Source organism: Rousettus aegyptiacus, unplaced genomic scaffold (genome assembly GCF_014176215.1).
Source record: "Rousettus aegyptiacus isolate mRouAeg1 unplaced genomic scaffold, mRouAeg1.p scaffold_m13_p_3, whole genome shotgun sequence".
NCBI lineage: Eukaryota > Metazoa > Chordata > Mammalia > Chiroptera > Pteropodidae > Rousettus > Rousettus aegyptiacus.
Genome location: NW_023416306.1, coordinates 130,462,127 through 130,479,066, shown reverse-complemented (window position 1 = coordinate 130,479,066; position 16,940 = coordinate 130,462,127). Strand labels below are relative to the sequence as shown.

The following is a 16,940-nucleotide window of genomic DNA, read 5'->3' as shown; positions in this document are numbered from 1 at the left end:
TCATTTGTCTTGTGCTCACTGGGATGGTCTATAACATGCCTCAAAGCACATTACACCTTTAAGCAGAATATTTCTAAATTTCCAAACTTTCACAAAATGCCTTTCCCAGTGGCACTATTAATGAGGAACAGAAGTGCTCTGGCAAGGCTGCAAGCCCCCTCAGGTTACCAAATTCTGAACAGCAAAATCCCCTTGACATATAGCCCGTGGCAGGGCCTGCACAGTCAGAAAGGATGGCCAAGAGCGGCCTGAGAGAACCATCTTTAAACAATGCTGCCTTTCTTCTGTATCTTTAGCTGCTCGAGAACAATATGCATATTAAATAGCAGGGAAAAGTTACTCAATTGAGGCAAGAATTCCTTTCCTAACAGCACTCCCTCAAGAAGGAATTTCACATTGTGCCCAATTCTAAGTGCATTGAGATCAACAGAGCAGATCTGAGTCTTTCTTGACCTTTTCTAAGGGCATTTAGTTTTAAGGAAATCTTTCTTCCCTTGCCACAAGAGCTAGTTCAATATAAGCCCCAGAAGTCCAGAGGCAAATACTGTCCTTGCCCAACTGGAACCCAGTTTAAGTATTTCAAATACACAGCAAAGGTGTCCTCTCGTTTGGTGGAGGCCAGCCACAATGCCTCCCTATACAGTTTGGAGACAATGACTATTTGTTCCACAGTGTGGCATGTGGAGCCGCTTTGGCCGGGCAAGTCCTATTGCATTCATTTTAGACGTGGAAAAACCACCAATGGCCACTATCCATTTTAGGTGTTCATTCCTCTTCCTCTCACCTGAACTGTAATTTTGAAAGAATTTTTGAGGAAAAAATGCTTAAAGAATGACAAATTTTGGCAAACTACACTTAATCAGTTGGGACATTTGCACCACATTTTCCTCATTTTCAAAATATACTTGCTTAAAGCAAGCCTGGTTTCAAGTCATATCTGAGCCATTCTCTTTTTTAATTTTTTGTCATAAATAATGTCTCAGGGAACAGAAGATCAGATTACAAATATAAACATAGCCCTAGAAAAAAACAATTTGTCAAGTTATTCCTAGAATCTTCCATGAAGTCAGTATGGCATGTCTGTAATTCTGTCTTACTAGGACTAGTAGTAATGATCAAATCCTCTCGGTCTTTCTCTGGTCATTTAATCAATGACTACATTTAGATACCACTACATTCCATCGACAGAGCTCTCTACTCCATTTAACAATAACCCTCACACAGCTGTCTCCAGAGTGTATCGATTCCTTTAATAGCTTTGCCAAAATTCTTTTAACAATTTTTCATGCACTCTGCATATTTCCCCCACTCTTCCTAAAATGTAATGGACTGCTGACTGATTACTTTCTATCTACAAAAAGAACTCAGGAAAAAAAGTCCCCCGAGAAAGCAAGTTTTGTGAAAACCATCTCACCAGGTATGGAGGGGTCGTTTGACACCTGGATGTACCTCACAGTCCTGTGATAGATACTTGGATACAGATCAGATGTGTGGCAATCCCAGCTCTTCAGGAAACAATCACCAACCCAGAAACATTCTTAAAATTTTCTTCTTGCAGGTGAAGACACTGCCCAGCAGCTCCCATGCTTTCCGATGAAAGCCTGTCCTCCTTGCCTTACCTCAAAACTTTTGATCATTGCATATGCCTAATTCCAACAAACCTGTCGAGTGACCCTTCTGCCAGATAATAAGTATCCACTAGGAAGTCAAGAAAGGATAGGCAAATTGACAGTAGGGGAACTGGCTGCTGACACAGGGAGCTTTAAAAAACTCAAATATTCAGCACTAAAAATGCACAAGAGTTTTGGGGCCATGCTTTGTAGGATCTAACAGTTCTACACAAATCACATATAACACCACAGTAGCATGAAATGACAATTTTGAATTATTAGGAAAAACATTGTTCTAGCATACCCTTTGAAATAGAAACAAGAAATATTTAAACAGATTTCCAAAGTAGTTTAAATGAAATTAGTTTAAAGGCTTTTCAAGAGTAAGAACCTGTTATCTGGAAAGTTTATTCAATGTGAAATACCTCATTCCACAATGAAACTGGATAAGGGAGGTATTTTTGAGATGGCTTTGAGCTTTTTACCTTATATTGCTTATTCTTCATAGTAATCTTACTGAACATCACCCCTTCACATTATCTCAGCAACTTGGAAAGCAAAAAATGTCTTTCTGTCTTCTCAACCGTGCAGCGTGTCCATGATGTTCTAAGAAATTTTAAATAGTTACTGAAAGTATAAAAATAAGCAGCTTGCGAGCCTTTACACAACCTCAAGGACACAAAGTCTTAACATCATCACAAACTGGGTCAGTGGGTGATGCTAGGGGCTGCTCTGCTGTGTCTAAGAAATTCAAACAAAAATCATAAGCCTGCACAAGAGGTATTTAGAAAAGCAAGTTCAGATTGGATAGAACTAGAGCATTCACTTTAAAAACAAAAATCTAGTTCTTACTTACATTTTTAACAGGTGTAAAATTCTAGACTTTAAATTTCCCAATTAAAACAGGAAGCTTGGGGGACTTCCTTTAGTTTTCAAATAGCAAGTGAAAACCGTCACTGTGTGGGTATCAGCATAGAAAAGTTGGATAACAGAATTACTGACAATGCCACCACCAAGAAAAGAACTTAAAAAAAAAAAAATCATGTGTCCCGTTCTAAGAATTTAACAATATGATACATGTGTCTTCTTGATCATGAATTGCTTAAAATTCTATTAAGCTGAATTAAGCTGACTGTGGAGTCCCTCAGCATAAAACCATCCATAGGGGGAAAAAATCATTTTATAACAAGGCACTTCCTATTCCTGAGTGAACCATGGCTAGTTAAGTCTGCGTGACTGCGACTTAAAGATGGAATGCTGAGAAACTATTTTCAATGCCATCAACCAAAGATACTGCTGGACTCAAACAGGATTCTTCCCATCTAGGGGGAAGCAGGAGCCCTGTATCCATACAAGGGTAAGTTCCAGAAGCAGCTTAGAAAAACACCAAGTCACCCAGAAGTATTCTAAATGGCCATCCTTAACCTAATTAAAGGTCCATCCGTTTAGCCCAATTTTGTTTTAGCTATGTAGATTTAAACTTAAGTACTACAATTTCCAATAGGAAATGAAGTGATCCTCAGATATTTTGGGGGGCGAGCAATGGTGAAAACACAAGTACACTGACAACATCCACACTCAGAGAAGTATGCAGGAGCCCTCAATTATCCGTCACTCATTCATTCCCCAATGAACATTTTTTTGAATCCCTACCAGGCATCAAGCGTGGCCTAGACACAGGAGATGCAGCTAAAAATAAGGGCTGTGTTCCCCCATAAAAGTAAAAATTTCCAGCGTGCTTGGGTAAGCGCAGTAATAGTCACGCACTAAGGGAAAATCATAACTCAGAAAAGGAGCAAAGCACCTCCATCTGGGGCAAATAGCAAGAGAGATAGCCAGAGGCTACTTCATAGCACAGGAAACAAAGGCAGAGCTAATAAAGGTAGAGTGTGTGCACGCACGCACACACACACACACACACACACACCCTCCTTGTTTGGCAATAGAGCAGAGCCCACCTTACAGAGTAAGTGTATTTAAATGATACTGTATGTGTACTAAATAGAAGGCAAAGCAATTAAAAGGTAATCAATCCATAAAAGATGATTCACTATAATTTTTAAAAATTGGGTCTATGCAAATTAGAGCCCATCCTTTAAAGCGAAGGCATTGGTAAGCTACATACATAAGTGTATAGTCAATATTCCATTTCCAGGAACAGTTAAGTACTAATCGTACCACATGCCATAGGGGAGTGGGGCTTCTCAAACATTAACATGCACACAAATCACCTGCAGGCCTTGTTAAACAGCAAGTTGATGCAAAGGCTGCATTTTGCATACGATCCCAGCCGATGCAGATGTTGCTGGACCTGTGACCCACTCAGAGCAGTGAAGGTAAGGAGGGACAATGGTCGTCAGTCCTGATTGATCATTGTAGTTACAAATGGGGCTCTTTCACAACAACAAAAAATTTCTTCTCTTGTCTGAAATCCAGTGAGCCAGAATCTTAAGAGATGGGGTTCCCTGTTAATTTCTCTTGAAGCTGTACAGGTGGTTCTGAGGTGCAGCCAGGCTAGCAAATCAGTCGAGCAGGCATTCTGACACACAGGCCTTCTCGCATACCTCACCCAAGGAAACAGGTCAGTTCCCTGTGTAGACAGATAAAGCCAGTTGCTTTGGAAAACATCCACGGGGATCCTGAGTCAGGAAGAGGACGCCCAGCTAAGCTGGCCAGACTGGTCGACTCAACCATAGTGATGCCTGGAATCATAGCCTCGAGGCTGACATCAGTCACAGAATCCATCTTGACCCTTCTCATACACTATAATTGCTGTCCAAAGCCGGTGCTTAGATCATTATCATAGTCTACTTAGCTCATAAAACACACAAAGAGGAAAAGAAAAAGAAATTTTTTGTCCTAAAAATTATAGATAAGGGGTCATCCATAATGAAAGACTGGAAAGAAGCCAAAAGGCAAACTATGCAATTAACTAGCCAATGGCTCCAGGCTCCAAACTTGAAAGAGCTCTCTAGCCACCCCTGACTTCACTGCAAAGTAACAATTTCGTTAATAAAAGGGATCAAGTGGAATGTGGTCCTTCAGGGTTTTACATACAAAATTGCTTCCGGAAAAGACGGTAATAGTTTACCCTCTCTAGGTGGAATAGGTGATAGAGCCCAACCCATTTGAAACACTAGGATTTCAAATTTCTATCTCCACTTTCCATTTAACAAGGCACTTCAAATTCTGTTGCACGTTTTCAGCCTCTGACTTCCAATTTGTACCCACCTCACTAAAAGTTGTACACCCTGACCCCTACTCCTTCTCTCCCTTTCCTTATCCTGCTCTTAGCTGGCAGAGGGCAGGAAATTTTTCAGCAATGAGTTTTCGCTTTACCCCTAAACCTGGAAATGCCTTTACCATAAGAGGCTTTCCTAAGACTAGTTTCAGAAGTGTTGCAGTCAGGGTCAACGGTCAGGTTCATGTTCTGCTCCTCTCTAGTAAATGCTCTGGGAAGAAAGATCCAAAGCTTTCTCAGCTATACGTGGATCACTCAAAAAAAAAAAAAAAAAAAAAAGCAGCAGCAGCTTGTCATTCCTACCACGTGCCATAATGTATCATCTTTATCCTCTATTCTTGGGTCCTAGGAGGGTAATTGTGTAAAAGAAATGAATGACTAGATAAAAGACTGGAAATAACAGGATGAACAACATCCTGTCCTCCACGAAGTCGTTTTCTAGTCGGGAAGACTGAGAAGGCATAGCACAATATAATTGCAAGTACAGTCAAAGAAATTCAGACCTAAAGCCCAGAGGTGGCGAAGGCTGTGCTTAGACTCGGGTCTTCCAATGCCACATCAGTGTGCTCTCCTTGCCTCCATATTCCCTTCTCAGAAACATGAACGGACTTAAGGGAACCCATGGGAAGGAGGGCTAAACTGCGCTGGGGTGACTGGGGAAGAACAGCTTCTGAGCCAGGAGGATCTGCGCTGACTGGCTGGAAGGGGCTGACATCACTTGTTCAGGGACCTTTGAGAGCATCTGCTTAGAATCCACTCACCAATTATCAGTTCAATTGAATAAGCATGGGGAGAAATGGGGGTGCAGGGAAATGTCTTTTCAGGTAAATATCCTATTTCCTCTTCCTTTACAAAAAAATCTTTATCCTTGTCTGCTAGGACTAGGAAGGCACAAAAACCTAAGATATGCAAAAATATGAATAGAGATTTGATGTTTCAACTAAGAAGAACAGGAGGTGGGGACAGTCAGAAGTTACTGATAATTGTATCACCTCTGTGGAAACATGACTCAGAGTGGAGAATCATCCAGAAAATTCCCCATGGGGTTTGAACCTCTGCCATGTAATGATTTTTTCCTTCTTAAGGGGATAAAGGTTAACAAAGTATAGCCTTTTTTCTAAATAAGATCACACAGTCCTTTCTCAGTCAGATATCTGCTCTTAGAATTAACATGTACAAATCCCCTACTCGAATAGACATCTCCCTAATCTACTGGAGAGACACGTGTTTTTGTTTAAAACCCTCAGGACTCTGCCAGCTGAGGTCTACCATAAGCTAAGGTTGTAATTACATTTCACTAAGGAAACAACCACAGCCCGAGGGGGTGAGGGTGGGGGGGCGGGTGAGAGAATGAGGGGATGACGAGGACAGGTCAGCCCAAAGGGCTGCAGGGCCAGGGCACCCATTCCGTGCCTACCCAAACTCCTAGGGAACACACTAGCTCGGGGATCTTGGGACCTAGCAGACTAACTGAAGATGCTAAAAGCACGAGGTTAACAATGCATGTGAAACTGATTAGCCAGTCTCATCTTTTGGCTTCCTGTCTTCTTAGGAATAAAAGAATCCAGGCATCACCTAGGCAGAAGTGGGCCGCATTCCTTGCTTAGACCTATAAACAACCTTCACCAGTACCTCCCCCCTCTGATAGACAAGGAGGTTCGGTGTTATTCACTTACATTAGATTTCTCCTGCCCTGTGTTGAACCAGCATGTTATAAGAGTAAAATAAGCTGTGGCCGTGCAGATTTGGGAGACCTTTTTTAAGTCTTGCATAGAACAGAGTCATTCCTGATACTAACTTGTTCAAACCCTCCTACAATAATAGTGAGGGAGGGTGGGGGTGACCGTAACTTGAGTGACTATGAGCCGAGCATGGTGCTGGGTGATTTACCTGCATGTTATTTAATGCCCTTCTCACAGCAATCCTACTAGGCGGGTACATTATCAGTATTTTACAAGGGAAACAAACTGATAGCCTTATAACTGATCTGCACTCACAAAGCCAGTAGATGGTACAGGCATGATTTGAACGTAGGTCCATGTGACAACTGTCTGGGAGTACGGCTCTGTTGTTTGATGCAAATTTGGATTCTCAGAAAGTCCACTTTCATCTGAGAATCTGTTCACTGAGTTGCCAGCTCAGCAGCTGGCCGACAGCTGTTCGGGGACCAGACTTCCCAGATCATGATTTATGCTCTTTACTGGCTCTCCAGCTCTGAACTGCAAACATCCGACTCGACACCCCAAATAAGGTGGCAGCAGGGAACACGAATCAAATTCAAGTAGTTATTTCCAGCTTTCCAGTCCTCCCAGTTTCCCAGCCCTTCACGGCAAGGCCACACCAACACTCCACGTATCCAGTGGAAAGAGGGCCAGAACCTTGTTCCGGGCTATCACGCTCCTTCCAAAGCACCGCCCCAGGATCATCTCCAAAGGATCATTAGAGACCTAAGAATTTACAAAGGTCTCTGGGATTATAAGAATTCTACCATAATGGAAGGCAATTTATTTGGAAACTATTTGCATATTTTCATTTATGAATTTTGTAACTTGGGGAAATTTTGAAGCTAAGGGGAAAAATCTCTTGAAAAAAACTAAAGGGAACTTACATATAGGAGAATTTGTTATTCTATAATATGATATCTCCAGATGACAGAATTATAAGGGTAATATTTTTACATTTACAGATCTGAGTTTTCTAATGTGTCCATAACAGCACATACTATATATATGACAAAAGTTTTAAGTTGCACCAGAATAACTGAGTTTGCTCATAAAATGACTATGTGTTAGGCATTTAGTAAATTATTGAAATATACATACATACACACCAGAAATTGTAATGGGAAAACAAATTCGCCACCAGCCCAGCTTTCCCCTTCTACAACTCTTAAAGGCTGTTTATTTGATTATTTTCCCTTGGTGAAATAAAGCTTTATCTGTCTTAAAGCGCATTCCCAAACAGGGAAAAGAACACAGGAAACCACCACCCATGATGATAGAGACACCTCTTTCTAGCAAAAAGCAGTCTTGAGGTAAGGCACCCACTGTCATAAAGCCCCCAAGCTCCACAAAGTTACAGGCCCCCACAGTCATAAAGCCTCCAGGCACCACAGAGTTAGAGCTGAAGGGGGTACTAACCCCAAGGCAATCAGGGGTAGCAGGAAGATGGACAGTCAGCAACCTCAACCCACCTGTTGTAAGGGCACTGCTCTGTGTTGTCTTAGATTCTGGATTTGTCTATGGGGCATCCATTCATCACGGGGCCAATTATATTAACTATTTTTTGTTTTTATATTCTTGAGACTCTGGCATATGGGGGCCTTTCAGACCCCCAACCTGGGGAGAGAGTGCCCCTCTCAGGACTAGCCAATTCTTAGCACCAAGGGCTTAGCCAGAAGTATGCCTTTCGTATACAAGCCGAAATCAATCCAGAGTCTGCACCACCCAAGGACCTCTAACTTTCACACACCAAGTCTTTATATCCACTGCACTAAATTATTCCAGGGCCAGGTGCTAGGTACCAAGTACCAGGCATTTTGAGACCACTCCTATAGCCCAAAACCCACTGGAATTATTCAAATAGTGAAGCCTAAGATGTTTACTCCGCCCTGCCCTGCCTCCTTAGAAATCCTAAAAGGGCTCTGACCTAAGCTTTCTCCTTACTCCTGTCCTCCCTGATGCTTCCTATGTGGCAAGGCTCCTACTCTTGGGAAACGTAATAAAAGTCACCTTTCAATGGCATTGGCTTCTATCATCATTCAGTCATACCTCTATAAAGAGCCGGGCCCAGAACATGCACCAACCCTAAGCAACCAGAAAAGGCTTCCAAGGAGAGACTAAGCAGTCATAGCTAAACTCAGGTGCTTTAAGTCATAAGATGGATGGCACAATTCTTCTGAGGCCAGCATTTATCAACTCGGTTACTGGGTATACCCTGGAAACCTTCAGTCCTGCCTGAAGCTACAGGACCATTTGAATGGCACAGGCATACCCAGAGATGATCAAGGAAGAAGGAATGTCAGACAGAGAGGCACCCTCGGCCTGGAGGGTAGCTACTGTTTCAGCCCAGAATTTTGAGCCACAAGAAAAAGGTAAAATTATCATACCTATCTACTTCTTAAACTGGGAAAGTCTATAATGTACTTCAGACTTTTTCAAGAAAAACTGAAAAGAGTTCCACCTGTAAATGGGGAGAACTTTAATTACTTTAAAAACTCCCTTATTCTGAATTCTTCCTTCCCAGAAGGCACCACTGCATTTTTGTCATTATTTTTAACTTATTCTAACTCTTCTCAAAACCTTATTCTTTGCATTTCCTGGACATCTTAGCTCTATTCCATCAACCTCGGCCTCCCTTCCCATGCTCTCCCCAATATCTGCTCTCCATCACGGCCACCACCAGACCACACCTACCTAGTATTTCTGTAGTAGCCACAGAGGACTCAATATAAAAAAAGGTGATTCATATTGTCAAAAACCCGCAAAAATTCCATAGGTAGAAAAGTGACATCAGTATCTTTAAAAATGAAAGACCAACCAGAGTGTGGGAACAAGGAGGAGGTAGATGGGATAAAAGGGGTCGAATATGTGGTGACATTAAAGAATTAAAAATAAATTTTAAAAATAATAAATTTAAAAATTAAATTAAAAATGAAAGACCATATACAACCCTGAGACGCTTTTGCTGACACCACAGAGTAGGATAAGGAATTAAATTATTAACATCTTTTTAGGGAAGGTGGAACGTCTCCAAATCTAGTTTTCCTGAGGCTGCCTATAATTTTACTCTAATTCAGGCATGAACACAACCTCTGGGAATATGTGCCCAGGCATATTTCTTTTTTTCAACCAGCTGTCTTTGGGATATGAAGGCCTCCTGTCACTGCCAGTTCTTCTGAGGACATAGACAAACGTGTCCCAAGTCACGCAGAGGTAACACTCACAAATTAGATCAAGCATTTCAACTGCCCAGAAGCAAAAAAAAAAAAAAACCTTGAGAAACGAATGAACCCCTCAAATTAACTTAATAGTAATGGTCCCTTAAAAAAAAAAGGCCATATCCTTGAAAGCTGTGTCAGGCTCCTTTATGTTTCCCACCTTTTTAGAGTGTGCTAGGTAGGATCGTCAAGATGTACTGTTGTTCATAATGAGTATTTAATTTTTGTGATAGTATATCGTTTTTAGAGCACATTTGCACTATTAATCGTAAAGCGAATTGCATACAGTCGTTTTGTTTGCTTCTGTAATGACAAGTGGGAACAGCAATTCTAGGGGTCAGGAAAGTCATTTGTCCAACAGAATAGTTCACAAACTAGAAGAAGTATGAGAAGTATTAGCCCAGGATAATACTGGACACAGCGAAAGTGAAAATTTCCAGAGCTCTAAGTAGCATATCCTTCCCACATGGCAACCTCCTGAGGTCTGACAATGACCTCTACAAAGAATCCCATAGCTAATGCAGGACCCGTGTCCTGGGTCTTACTAGCCCAGTATGTAAACATTATGAAAACTGACCCAACCAAATTTGGCCCAATAGTAAATATCAGAAGAGAAGAGATCCACAAAAAAGAAATTCGGTGGCATCAGCCTGGACCATCTTTAGCATTTATAGAATTGTCAAATTTGTGCAAGGAAGAGATTTCTCTGAGTCCTAATCTCTCTCTTCCACTCCTAGGTAATTCGGAGGCAGCCAGGACAGTCAGAGGCAGTCAAAAAGGACACCCACTATTCATGCCACAGTTTTGCCTCTATCTCTGGGATGGAGCTTACTACTCTTGCTACAAAAGCACATAATGCTCTGCTCTAACCTCAGGCAATTTATTCCTCACAATGAATTCTCTGAGGATGCTAGTCCTTCTACACTACATTCAAGAGCACACCTCGCAGGAAATGAGTGTGCCCATCTGCTTCAGAAAAACTCCATGTACAAAAGTCCCTTGCAAACTAGACATAACTGTAAAGAAGTCTTTCCTCTTTAAAAGCTCAGTTTTAAAGGCTGAACTCCTCTAGAACAGATTAGTTCCACAAGTTCAACACCACATTAACCAGAGAATTGAAGCTAACATCACCAGTATTGGCACAAAATGACATCATGTGCCTCTTGACGTGATATATGGAGAAAGAGGCAAATCATCATTTACATACCATTCCTGACAAAAATACATCTAATTGTGAGGAATTACCAAACACAAATTACTATGAAACAACTGGCTTATACTCTTCAAAAATGTCAATACCATAAGATCAAAAAAAAAAACAAAAAAACACAGAAACTGTTCACAAGTAAAAGGGACTAAGGAGACATGACAACTGAATACAATTTGCATAATCTCGGATTGAATCCAGGCCAGGGGAAGAATTGCTATAAAGGATATTATTGTGATAAGTGGCAAAATTTAGATATGAACTGTATATTCAATAATAGTACATCCAAGTTATGTGTCCTGTGTTTACTGCTCGACTTGTAGTTATGAAAAAAGTGCTCTTGTTCTTAGGAAAGCCATGTTGAAGTATTTAGGGGTAAAGGGGCGTGATGTGTTTAACTTTCAAATGGTTCAGAAAAGACAACATATATGGAGGATATGGAGGATAAAGCAAAGGTGGCAAAATAGGGACAACTGATGAATTTAGGTCAGGCTACACGAAAGTTCTTCATATTCTTCTTGCAACTTTTAAGTTGGAAGTTATTTCAAAATATTTTAAAGCACAAATTCAGATTCAATTTGCAAAGCATCTCCCTGGCACTATCTGTTGAAAAAGGCGTGACCATCTATCTACCTACTCACAGACCCAAGTGACTGTGCTCCTCTTCCACCTCCGAGCCAACTAGACACCTGGCCCAAGCTCAGCAATTCAGATTCACCTCCCAGGAATTAGAAATTGAGCCAGGAAGCTGTGAGGCACTGGGCAGAACAGAGTAGAGCTTCAGGTGTGAAGTCTTCACCGGAAGTTTAAGCAAAGGAGCTGATCTGGTTTTGATAAGTAGGAGAGTGGTGGCGCTGTACAGAAATATCCCAGAGCTGCTTGTCGCAGAAAGAGCAAGTAAGAGGGCACTGGTGAGTCCCTGGGGTGTTCTTTTAGGTATACAGCAAGCACTCAATAAAAGTTAGTTGCGATCAGCAGCTGCACTAAACAAGCACACACACCACTCCCACTTTATTTAACCTAGCTCATCTGTGTCTGTTCCTTAGCACAAGGAGCCTTGACAAGGACAGACCTCTATCAATACAACGAGGTAAACAGTCATCATACGCTATTACACAGCAAGGTAGAGCTCAGAGCACAGCCCCCACCTGCCTTTTCCCATTAGGAACAGATGGCTCCTTCTATTCTCCTTATACTCACAGTCCTCTTAAGAGTACCGCCTATGAAGAGACCACTCCACTTCCACCAAGCATCATGCAGTGCAGCGAACAACAGGAAGGGGAGGACCTGGCCAATCAGACCTGGGACCCTGGACCTACTTCTGCTGCTGATCTCCCTGAAATCCTGGTCCACACTGGTCTGACCCTGCGGTAGAGAGAATAGCCAAAGGTGTCTCCAGCCTAATCTCCAGAACCTGTGAGTATGTTACATTACATAGCAAAACTGACTTTGCAGATGTGATTAAGGGCTTTGAAAGGGGGAGATTTTCCTGGATTATCCAGGTGGGGCCAGTGGAATCAAAAGGTCCTTAAAAGCAGAGACTTTCCCAGCTGTGGTCAGAGAGAGATGCAATGTAGCTGGATCTGAAGATGGAGGAGCAGGTGGCCTCTAAAAGTGGGAAAAGAAAAGGAAATGAATTTTCCCCTACAGCCCCCAGAGGAACCCAGCCCTGCCTACACCATGATTCTAGCCCACTGAGATTCATCAGATTTCTAATGTACAAAATTGTAAAACAATATATTTGTGGTATTTTAAGTCACTAAGTTTGTGACTATTTGTGACAGCAACAGGAATACAGACTTTATTTCCCTCATCTGGAAATAATTGGGTTTTTACCCTTTCTAAGAAGTAGTGTTAGTGAAGCCTAGAGTACCCTCTTACCCTCTCAGAATCCCCTGGGACACCCCTGGAAAAGCCTTGACCCTTGATTAGGTGATCTCTAAAGGTAATTAATTCATAAAACGAATGACCTTCTTGTCAGATTGAACTCATTTGCTATCATTCACTCTCCTTTTGTACAATATCTGCCCCCAGAGCTCTATTCTTTTTTTAGTAATAAAAATAAAATCTGTCCGAAGTTATCAAGTAATTAGCAGGCCCTAGTGTCCCAGAGCACTAGCATCCAAATCCTATCTAAGTTATCAATAAATACTCCCCGGCAACCACACCTACCCCAGAGGGCTATTATGCTGCCTCTGATCCAGTAGTGAAATCACCAGGGCCACTTTCCAGATTTCTGAGTCATCCTCACCATAGCAGGTCCAAGCATCAGCAGCAGCAGCTGGATTGTGAACTCAAAGCAGCAAAGCCCTGCCCTAGAAATTCAGCTCCTGTGCAAGGGTCACACCCTCCTCTCCTCCTGCCCCACTCCCTTCCATAACATCTTCTCTGTGCAATTGCCCTTTCTTCTCCTGGGAGCTGTGCAGCTGGCCGAAGAACACGTGTAGTCCATGGGTGGGGGATGAGCTTCAGCTACACAGTGGGGGCCGCTTAACTGATTGTCTCTGCTCTCAGATGGGCGTTTGAAGATATTTTTCTTCGTCATTGAAATATTCCTATTGAACAAAACATCTGGGGGAGACAGCTACTGTCCCAACTACTACTCAGTCTTACTCAGGAGGCCCGTGACAAGCCTTGCGGCTGTTGTCAAGATGGTTTTAGATGAGAGCCTATTTGGTGTTTCCACTTCATCCCACCAAGAGTTAGAAAGTGTGTACCCCCTGCGAGAACAAATCCAGGGTAAGGAGGTCAAGGCTGACTCAGGAGAAAAGAGCTGTAATTGCTTTCGATGATTTTTGATGCGTATACTCAAAACTGAAGCCCACCAGGTAGGCTGCTCAGGAGATCGATCCAGATACAGAGAACAACACTTTTAAAAGAAAGAATACATATAAAGCGATGACTTGCACTAGAAATAGTTCTGGCCCAAAAGAGGTCTGTTCTACATACCCAGGTACAGAAATCTGCCAGACAGGGCACCAGCTGCTAAACAAAAGAAGCCTGTTCCAGGGTGGGCAGGTCGGCAAAGCTCACCCCACAGGGAATTTTATCAGCCTTTTATCATCCTGTCATCATCTACTCTTGTTAAATATGAGATCTGCCACAGATGTCCGCCAAATGACAAAGAGGGACTATGACTCTGCCTTGGAGAAATGTGCTTCTGATAACTGTCACAGAATAATTCTGGGTGCCGAGGAGACCCTAGCCACAGACTGCCCAGCATGGCCACAGCAAGTGTGCCAGGGAGCTTCCCTCTGAGCAATAAAGGAGGGGGCAGGTACTAGAGAGAGGCCAAGGTTGCTGTGGGCAGCAAGAAGCAGCCTCCAGCCTAAGCCACATCTTCTCTCTCATGCGCGCTTGAACAGAAGTGGTTGCTTCTGAGCATCTATCAACAACTCGGCTCCGCTGGGCATAAACAGGAACAGGCACCCTCAGAACTGGCCAAGTCCAGAGGTTCGTGATGGCTGACACAGGACCAGAAAGGACACCTGGCAACCCCTGCTGGCTGGACTGCTGGAAGCCCTGTGAATGCTCAGACATGGCAGGGCCATATTTTTTAAAGAAACCTTTATACATTGACTTACCTTTCAAAATAACAAAAGTTTTAAAGATTAACATTCTCTGCTAGTGAGGGTCCCTACACAGTTGTTGGGAACATAAATCATATCACCTTCTGAAAGGCGGATTTTTAAAAGTACGCATCTTTGGACCTTGAAATTCTACAGAAATGCCCACATGGTCTACAAATAAGTACTACAAAAAGATTCATTGCAATATCACTCTCTCCCCCACCCCCCAAAAAAAGAGAGTAGGGAAGATGCCCAGCCAGAAGCAGAATAAAAGTTTACATAACTTTCCATGTAAGAAAATATGTAATAATTAACACAAAGAAATATGCAATCTTTTAATATGGGGTAAATTTATATTAGCATGGAATCAATGTCTATGTTATTAGTTTTTAATATATATTAAACAGAACATTGTTATACATTTTTTGTTTTAAAAGAACATGTTTTCTCATATACAAAGGTTAGAAAGACTATACAGAATGTCCTGATAACACCTTGGAAGAAGAACAGAAATAATCAGCAACCCAGGGTCCAACAGACACTGGACCTCTGACCCTACTTGCTATGAGACCCGAGGTGAGTTCCTTCATCCCTAACCTCATCGGTATCTCAAGAGAACAAACTCAGGAACAGCTCACTGCCTGGACTCACAATGTCGCCTGTAGGAGGGTTGCCCTGAATGCCTCACTCTGCCTGCTCTGAGGTTTCTGTGGTCAGTTCACAGCCTCCAACACGGTCTCTCTTCTCCACACTCCACTTAAGTGCCACATTAGCCCAGCTCAGACAGCATACTCTCTCAAACAAAAAACACCCTCAGTCTTTTCAGAAATGCTGACTTATGGAATAGGCACGCTGCAGAGACCCCCACAGGATTTCATTCCATGAATCTGAAAAGTGTGTAAGGTAGGATTTCATTGACAAAACCGCAGCCTACAATAATGAGGTAAAGCCCACAGACACAGGTGAAAGTAACAGGCTCTTAGACTTTATTCCAGACCACTTAGCCTCACGTGGCTGAAGCCAGACAAAATCTCACTGGGTCTCTGGTGGCTTTACAGACACACACCTCAGACAGTTCACTAAGAGTCATTCTCAAGAACAAGTTTAACTTGCATCAAGAACCTTAGACCTTCCTTCTCCAAATGTGGTCTACAAACCAGATGCATGGGCATCACCTGGAACTTATTAGAAATGCAGAATCTCAGGCCCCACCCAGACCTACACAATCAGAATCTGCATTTTAATAAGACCCCCAGGTGACACTGCTTTACAGTATTTACAACCCTATCTACCCAGATAGGGTTGCGATGGTTTACTTAGGTTTCTACTTGATCTTTTTTCTTCATGGGATAGCACAGACTATGCACACGTTAGCCACTGGCACATAGTGCTCAAATATTCACTGATCAAATGAATGGGTGGTCTACCAAGTGACTGCAGAGGTCTATCCTAAGTGCAAAGAAAGATGCAAGCAAAAGTCTGAGGGAGAGACAGAACACCTGGGCTTGGGGGGATCACATCTTTAAATGAGGCTGTCAGATAAGCCTTCTCTAAAGGGGGTTGACATTAGGGGCAGCATTAGTATAAGATGTAATGAACGAGGAAGAACATGCTGGAGAAGAGGATATTAGGCAGAAGAGCAACTGCATTTACCACCCTCAAGAGTCTTCCCGTAAGCCAGTAAAGATAGAGAATCAAGACATTTATGTTTGGCTCTGGTGATAGAACAAAGAAGCATCAAGGAGGCAGACTGAGAAGGCCCCGCGGCCATTATGACTGTTGGGAGCAGAAAGGCCGTGTCTAGTCATTGCAGCCATTGCCAAGGTCCTTGGAGCTGAGTGTGAGGGAGGCTTGGCTATTGAGGGAGACAGTCTATCAGCCGATGTGGTTGGACTTTGTGACTGCTGGCCACAACCCATACAGCCCTCTTAGTCCACCGGTCTACAGTTGCTTATAAAGTAGAAGCATGGCGATTACTCACTACTTTCAACAAGTCAGTCCAGGAACTTGTGGGCAGCCAAGCATCCAAGGGTCCAGGAGCCCAGACCCGACGTTACCCTGCAGCAGCACGCTGGCAAAGGAGACAAATGACACGTGTCAGTGCAGGCAGCCGCGTTAGCAGGTGAGCAACGTCCTCCCAGCACTGAATGACACTGGTGGGGTTCAGATTATAAAGAGGGTGACAGAGGAAAATGCTAACGTGGAGTAAATGTTCTCAGAGCACTCGCTGGACAGTGACACAGCCACCAACCCTCTGCCTTCAGTTAGGGAGACGCTGCATGCCGCCACCGGCAGCTCCAGGGCAGCCTGTCTCGGCAAATCCCACAATGTGGAGTCCAGACCTGCGGCTGCAAAGGGCCCTTGGAGATGAACA

At 42.9% G+C, this 16,940-nt stretch overlaps 1 protein-coding gene across 1 annotated transcript in view; it reads right to left on the bottom strand.

Moving 5' to 3' along the window:
- TLN2 (talin 2) overlaps window positions 1-16,940 on the bottom strand; it is a 380,704-nt gene that overhangs the window by 293,213 nt on the left and 70,551 nt on the right. The window contains exon 2 of the mRNA XM_036239383.1: window positions 16,548-16,637. The gene's annotated coding sequence lies outside the window, so the exon portion shown is untranslated. The remainder of the gene's footprint in view (window positions 1-16,547; window positions 16,638-16,940) is intronic.